This window comes from Sphaeramia orbicularis, chromosome 6 (assembly GCF_902148855.1).
Source record: "Sphaeramia orbicularis chromosome 6, fSphaOr1.1, whole genome shotgun sequence".
NCBI classification, from domain to species: domain Eukaryota; kingdom Metazoa; phylum Chordata; class Actinopteri; order Kurtiformes; family Apogonidae; genus Sphaeramia; species Sphaeramia orbicularis.
Genome location: NC_043962.1, coordinates 32,178,780 through 32,187,457, shown reverse-complemented (window position 1 = coordinate 32,187,457; position 8,678 = coordinate 32,178,780).

Below are 8,678 nucleotides of genomic sequence, written 5' to 3'. Positions count from 1 at the left end.
ATGTTTTAATACCTGTTGATCCACTAATCCTAACAATCCATGTAAATAATTGGTGTAAAATACAGTTTGTCATCTTTTCATGGTCATCAGATATGACCCATTTGGGTGTTCAGAGGCTCTGTAGTTACTGTGGAAACACTGTCATCTTCTACAACATTGATTCACCAGTAAAACCCATGGAGTTGGATCAATGACAGTGAATGGAGACACTTGGTTGCTGAAAAAGTCACTTTTTCTTCAGTTTTCCCTGTTTTTGATATCACCCTCAACTTTTATCTGAGCTTTTATGAACATCCACATGATCAGTAAATTAAAAAAAGGAAAATACTTGATGTTCACTGAAAAAATGCAAAATACAGAGGATTACGGCATAAATTGTGATAAATCACTTAAGAAAAGTTAAATATAGAGAAAAATAGTAATTTAGAAGATGGATAATTTGGAGATTGTTTTTTTACTTCTACATGAACAGTGAATTAAATATAGGAATATACCTTCTTTTCATTGAAAATATGGAAAAGACAGAGGATAATATTATAATCAGTGGTAATAATCACATAGGAAAGGTTGGATTGAGAGAAATAATCATTTGGGAACTGCACTGGGCCTTTATGGGTTAATATCGAAACATGGCAATGGTGGATTATTTCTTCATGAAGCTGCAGGTAGTTGCTTTTGACACCCAGAGGATCAGTTGTTTGCTAAAAGTTGGAGTTCCTAAAGTTTGTTCAACTGACTGAAGAGGCTGACGGGTCTGTAGACGGTGTGGTGTTTTGGATTCTTGCCTGGTCACATCATTATAACCATGGCTGTTTTCCCTGGTTACTAATGCTGAGGCAGGTGGTAAAGAGGAGTTAGAGCAGGTTGATGTGATCAGATTTATGTCACTGTCTGCTCCTACAAGTGCTTTATTTTTTATCAGTTGAGCCTTGATATTTCTCAAGGGCCATTGGCTGTGTGAGTCATCTACCGAAGTGGCATGGAGAGGAATTTGTCATGGCCTTGTTGACAGTTTCTTTCCACTGACAGTTATTGGGCGAATGTGATGGACAGGAGTTGATGTTTTTGGGATGATTTCTTTTTTTTTTTTTTTTTAATCATTTTTTTTACTTGTTTTCATTGTGCATCTCAGAAGTACAAAACAAAAGAAAAAGAAAGAAATTCACATTTTATAATACAAGATTCTGTGACACACAAAGTATAAATCCCACCCCCCTAGAACCAGTGGCGACCCCCATACCGACCCAATCTGGATCTCAGAATACGAAAACTAACTAGTAAAGACAAATACACATATACATATATATATATATATATATATATATATATATATATATATATATATATAGATAGATAGATAGATAGATAGATAGATAGATAGATAGATAGATAGATATAGATATAGATATAGAGAGATCGATAGATAGATAGAGATAGATAGATAGATAGATAGATAGATAGATAGATAGATAGATAGATAGATAGATAGATAGATAGATAGATAGATAGATAGATAGATAGATAGATAGATAGATAGATAGATAGATAGATAGATAGATGTAGATGAAAGAGAATATAATTTTTTAGATATGAACAGAATAGTGATCAGGAAAGTCATAGACAATTATGTTGCACTCTTTCTTTAACCATAATATAAACACCATCCCACATACTCAGCATTTTTTGACCGGCTGCATGCATCCGGACCACTGACCTCTCCGTCATAACTATATCTAGAAAATAACTGATCAGTTGTTGTCGTGATAGAGTATGAGGCGGCTGCCATCTCAATGCCAGCATTTTCTTGGCTGCAGTGAGGGCAGCCCATAATATACACCTTTGCTGAAGAGAAAGTTCTAAGGACGAGGTTTTGGGGATGATTTCTGAACAAAACTCACACGTATTACAACAAACCCCGCCCCTCGAACTTATTGTATCTTATTTTGGCATGGATCTCGTTGATGTCATCATGTCTATGCGTGTGCTGATGTCAGCATATCAATTGCCTCTATATATGCATGTGTAAAGTCTGAAGTAAATTGAAACCAAATTGATGTTTTTATAAACGTGAAATTTCAACCATTATAAGTAAATGGGAGAAAAAAAAAGATTTAAAAAATTCATTAAAAATTTCAGCTTTGACCTACTTTTCCCAAAATGTAATCACATCTATTCCGGGTCACTGGTAATCTATAAACCAAATTTGGTATGAATTCGACCAATAGTTTTGCTGCTACAGGCATGTGAAATTTTGACCATTATAAGTAAAGGGGGGAAAAAAAGATTTTAAAAAATTCATAAATAATTTGAACTTTGACCTATTTTTGCCAAAAATCTAATCACATCTATTCTGGGTCACTGGGAACCTATAAACCAAATTTGATATGAATTCAACCAATAGTTTTATTCCAGCTGCAACTCAGTGGGAACTGACAACCCGGATGCTGACACAATACTGACTTGGTGATTGGCAGATAGGTGATGGGCGGAACATCAGACCAAAACACAAAATGACAATATAAACATTACTTGTGGGTTGACACTTAGCTTTTCAAATGCGAATATTCTGGCTGAACTACTACTTTCAGTGATATCAGTATTTGAATTGAACATGATTCCTTAATGCAGTGGTTCCCATCCTTTTTTGGCTCATGACCCCATTTTCACATCACAAATTTTTGGCGACTCCAGGCATTCAAAACAAATACTTTTTTCTTTTTTTTTTTGCTAAAATTAATTTGTTTTTGATTACGTAATAGTTTGCTATACTATGTTGCAAATAATTTTAGAGGACATTTAGTCTATATAATGTATATTATTATGGGTGGAGGCAGAAAAGCCAGGTGTAGATTACTGCACAAAGTGAGAATTTTATTTTCCTTGGTCAGGATATGTTCAGTCAGTCCAGCTTGGATTTACAAGGCTGACAATTAATACTGAACAAACAAGAACTCAAACTATGAATTATGAAAGAGCTGCAGCATCTTAAAACAATGCCACAATGAACATTTGAAAGATAAACAGTACCACAGTACTTCAGCTTCAGAGTTTGTCATGTCTTTTATGGATTGGGATTGTCTCTTTCAACTCACCATTTTTTTTTTTTTTTTTTTTTTTATCAGTATTTTTTTTTTTTTTTTAATCAATTACAAGAAATTTCAGTCGACCACATTTGAATTTCAGCCGACCCCATGTGGGGTCCCGACCCCAAGGTTGAAAAACACTGCCTTAATGTCTGGTGACATTCAGAGCCATTTTCTGATTGGAGCATAATTCTTACATACAGCTCCTTTAACACTATAATGATAATTTTAGGTCATTAATATTAGAAAGAAGAAATACCTTACGTTGTCCTTTCATGATAATCAGTTATAGGATTCTAGTTACAAGGACAGCTTTAATAAATTTATGTTCACATTTTGCTGTTTCTGTGAAGACAAATCACACTGTGCTGTTTTTTTTTTTGTTTGTTTGTTTCTTTTGTTTTTTATTTCTCCTGTGATGTGTAACACATGGCAGGTCTCATTAAAGGAGGTTATAACAGTCATGATCCATGCAGATGCTTCCACACTGAGCCTGAGGCAGAAGGAAGGCAGAGAGGAGCTAAGGTGAAACACTCCAATCATCCAAAGACAGTTCTCACACTATATATTCACCAGACCTCATGTTATTGTCTTAATGATATCATGTGCGTGTCCATGCTTGTCTTGAACAAATACTGTACAGATTTACTGTCATTTATTGTAATTAACAAATGGTGTATCATTAAAAAATGTCTCACGATCTCATGCTTTCTAATTTGCTTGGACATAATTATGCAGTGCATGAAGAAAACACTCAGAAAACCTCTTTTAAAAATTGCTCGAATTTTGATTATTTTAATTTTTCAGTCCTTGCTCTAGGTTGAATATCTCATATCATGACAACATAAGGCTCTAATTACTTCACCCAGTCATGTTTTATGTATCTAAGTCCAACAAGTTTTAACCCATAAAGACCCAGTGCTACTTTTGTAGCAGTTCCCAAATGATTTTTTCTCTACTTCAACCTTTCTTAACTGATTTATCACCTTTTTTTTTTTTTTTTTTTACTACTATCCTCTGTATTTTGCATTTTTTGTGTAAACTATGTATTCTCCTATATTTAATCCACAGATCATGTAGATGTTCATGAAAACTCAGGGTAAATTCAAAGTTGATAATGACATTCACCACTGTATTTCATGTTTTTTCAGTGAACATCAGGTATTTTCATATATTTAATTTACTGATCATGTAGATGTTCATAAAAGCTCAGATTAAAGTTGACAGTTATTCTATCAAAAACAGAGAAAAATTAAGAAAAAGTTACTTTTTCAGCAAAGATGTCACTAACTGAGTATAAAAACGAGTGTTTCCATCCACTGTCATTAATCCAACTCCATGGGTTTTACTGGTGAATCAATGTTATAAAAGATGATTGTGTTTCCACGGTAACTACGGAGCCTCTGAACATCCAAAGGGGGGGTATCTGATGACCATGAAAAGATGACAAACTGTATTTTACACCAATTATTTACATGTATTGATAGGATTAATGGATCAGCAGGTATTAAACAGTCTATATCTGTAGATGGTTTGTGTCAGATATCATCAGATATGACCCGTTTGGACGTTCAGAGGCTCCGTAGTGAATGTGGAAACACTGTCATCTTCTACAGCATTAATTCACCAGTAAAACCCATGGAGTTGGATCAATGACAGTGGATGGACACACTGCGATTATGTTTAGTTAATGATACATTTTGCTGAAAAAGCCACTTTTTTTTCAGCTTTCTGTTTTTGATAGAAAAACTGTCAACTTTAATCTGAGCTTTTATGAACATCTACATGATCAGTAAATTAAACATAGGAAAATATATGAATTTCATTGGAAAAAATGCAAAATTAAAAGTAGCACTGGGCCTTTATGAGTTAAATATAACATAATTGAGGAAAATAATTTAAGTTTGATTTATTTATGTATGTTTATACGTTTTGCATTGCTGGTGTTTTGAATAACTAATACAAGGGAAATAGAATAAGCAAAATAATGATAATAACAATGGCTTTGGCTTCGGCTTTAACTTTTTCAGTTACTGACTGAGGAATAATCAATCTTATACATATGCATTCGTATGTAACCAAAATAAATTAGTTCAAAAATGTGCAGGTTTAATGTCTCGCTCAAAAAATAGATATGGACACATTACCTGGAGCTGTTTCAACAGGAAGCAGCAGGAGGGAAGAAAGACGGACCACCAGGAAAAGAAGAAAAAGAATATTGAAGAGGTTGAGCAAAGGCTTTCTAAGTTATCATTATGTGTTTCTGATTCTTCTGACGTCTCTGTCAGTGGTTCCTTGTCAAATGAACAAAGGTGAGACTACTTTAAACATCAGCAATGAACCACTGTAACTACCTTCAAAAGTTGCAAACGAAGAACTTATAGCATTTTGTTTATAGATTGTTTATAGAAATTATTCTAGGTTTTTTTTTGATCAACACATTTTAATGAGACACTGCTGTATTCATAGTCTAAAGTTTGCACTGTAATCCCCCGTATTGTTATGCAGTGTAATTATCTACATTGTATATCTGAATTGTAATTATCTACGTTGTACATTTGTGTTGTAATTATCTTTCTTGTCATTTATTCCATCTGGAAACTTGGAAACAAAAAACTCCAGCTTTTACTCACATTCCCTGCATAATACGCAATCAATAGTTTGATGATCTTTGTGTACATAGTTCATACAGCAATTTACATACATACAGCCAAGTCCACTAGTATCCACTGTACATCACCACAGTGGATATAAAAGGAAACAATCAAAATGTGATTAAAGTGCGGACTTTCAGCTTCAATTCAACGGGTGTAATAAAAAATATAACCATATTAAACCATATTCAAAGCAGTTCTGTACAGAGGCTAAATGACAGTAAGTACAGTAAGTTGTTATACTTTGCTTCAGTATGCTTCAGTATTGGAATATTACACTTCATACTGTACATCCCTTTTGCAATTTAGAGGCAAATATTGTTCTTTTTCTCTGTTGCATTTCAATGTCAATAATATGTCACTTACAAATTTAGTATAAATAGTTTAAGCCTCAGGGACTGTTTTCATTCTTAATTTATATACAGTATATATATAATTCTGCCTGTGTTCTGGCATATGACATGAATTTTGGCAATAAGGTGTGTTGTTTTTAGCTTACCGGCCGATAGGCCGTAAGCTATTGTCGTCATGTGGCGGCCGACGTCGTTGTCGTCTGTCGTCATCTGTCGTCATCTGTCGTCATCTGTCGTCATCTGTCGTCATTGTCGTTGTCTGTAGTCGTCTGTCGTCGTCTGTTACAAAAATTTCGATCGTCTTCTTCTCCGAAACTCCAGTTCCAATTGCCTTCAAACTTGATATACAGCTTCTTTATGATGATGTCAACAAAAGTTAGTGAAATTATTTGGATCCGGATCTGATTCTAGATTTGGTGCGACTTTGAAAAATTTCCCCATTATAAGAGATAGAAAGTGGATCGATGCAATAACTCAGTAAATATAAATGATATCAAGTTGAAATTTCTACAGTACAGCCCTGATGGGAAGATGACCAAAACATAATGTCCACATGCTGATCAGGATCTTCTTTTGGATCTGGGAACTTACAGAAAATTTAACATGGGCTCTTATGGGGAAAAAATTTCAATTGTCTTCTTCTCCGAAACTCCAGTTCTGATTGACTTCAAACTTGGTATACAGCTTCTGTATGATGATGTCAACACAAGGTATTGCAATTATTTCGATCCGGATCTGATTCTGGATTTGATGCGACTTTGAAAAATTTCCCATTATAACAGATAGGAAGTGGATTGATCCAATAAATCAGTATCAATGATATCAAGTTGGAATTTGAATTTTTTACAGATCTGATTGGAATATGACGAAAACATGGGCTATTTCTGTCATATAATAAATACACATAACTGGGTGATAATAAATGGCATCTGGATACATTTCCCAAAGCTTTTAATTTGGCCGGTAAGCTACAGGGCCATTGGTCCTTTTTTTTTTGTGTGTGTTATTTCCTGATCAGCTCTTACGCCTAAAATACACAGTGTACAAGCAAAAGTTGAACTCATACTGTTAAGCGCAAAAAGTGTGCCATTGAAACCCATTCACATCAGTGTATGATATTTTCATACCTACCTTATGAAGAGCACATTTTAGTGCTTAGCAGTAATAGTGTGACTAATCTTAGAACCAGCTCTGAGGGTTAAATATAATGACTTTACACGTTAACCTTAATCATCTGAAGTAACCTTTTGGATGTCTCTTCACAATTCATCCTATTATTGCATCTTTTTATGAATTCACCAATATATTCCCTACTCATTGTTTTCTGTTTCTGTCATAATTTTATCAGTGAACTTCATTCAAAAGCATCCAGTTCTACAAACACAGGTTTAATAAATAAAAATGTATGTCAAAGTTAATTATTAACTTGCAAATACTGACATCAAATATGCTTGGTATAAAAATCATGGTTTAATTATTATTATTATCATTATCATTATTATTATTATTATTATTATTATTATTATTATTATTATTATTATTATTATTATTATTATTGTTGTTGTTGTTGTTGTTGTTGATGTTGTTGTTCTTGTTATAACCTTTATTTAACCTGGAGAAAAGCTCATCAGCCATAAATAATGTTGGTTTTCTTGTTACCATGGCACCTTTTAATAAGTGGGATATAATAAGCTGCAAGTGAATATAGACACCTCCATGTAAAAGTTTATGAAACCTTACTTTTAACCAAAATATGTAAGAATTATTACCATTAATTGTGCAGAAAAAAGTCCCTGTCAGTGTTCTGTTGTTACATAAGATATATGGGGTTAATTTTACCAGTGCATTTACATGGTATGTGATGCATCTCAACTACTATAGCATGTGTGACTCCTTCCACTGTAAGGTTGTGACTTATCTTCATTATGTGATGTCAAAGGCTACGTTCACACTGTTCGTGTTAATGCTCAATTCAGATTTTTTTTGCTGAAATTTGGATTTATTGCGCGATTGTTCACATTATAATATAAATGGGATTGCCATCAGACTCATGTGTGAACATCCACAGCCTTGGAGTGCACAGAGAAAACACCTATTCGGACAGGATTAGTTTTACATAGACGTGCCGGTGTGTTAAAGGTTCATCTGTTTATCTCTGATGTGCACATCACCTCTAAGTATTGCAGACAGTTCAAAAGCACTAGAAATGTGCGTACAATGTGCTGTGAAGTTGGCGTGGGGCACCGCACATTTCCACAGTCATTTCACTCTTTATACAGTACAGGCCAAAAGTTTGGACACACCTTCTCATTCTTCGCATTTTCTTTATTTTCATGACTATTTTCATTGTAGATTCTCACTGAAGGCATCAAAACTATGAATGAACACATGTGGAATTATGTACTTAACAAAAAAGTGTGAAATAACTGAAAACATCTCTTATATTCTAGTTTCTTCAAAGTAGCCACCCTTTGCTCTGATGACTGCCTTGCACACCCTTGGCATTCTCTTGATGAGCATCAAGAGGTAGTCACCTGAAATGGTTTTCACTTCATAGCTGTGCCTTGTCAGGGTTACTTAGTGGAATT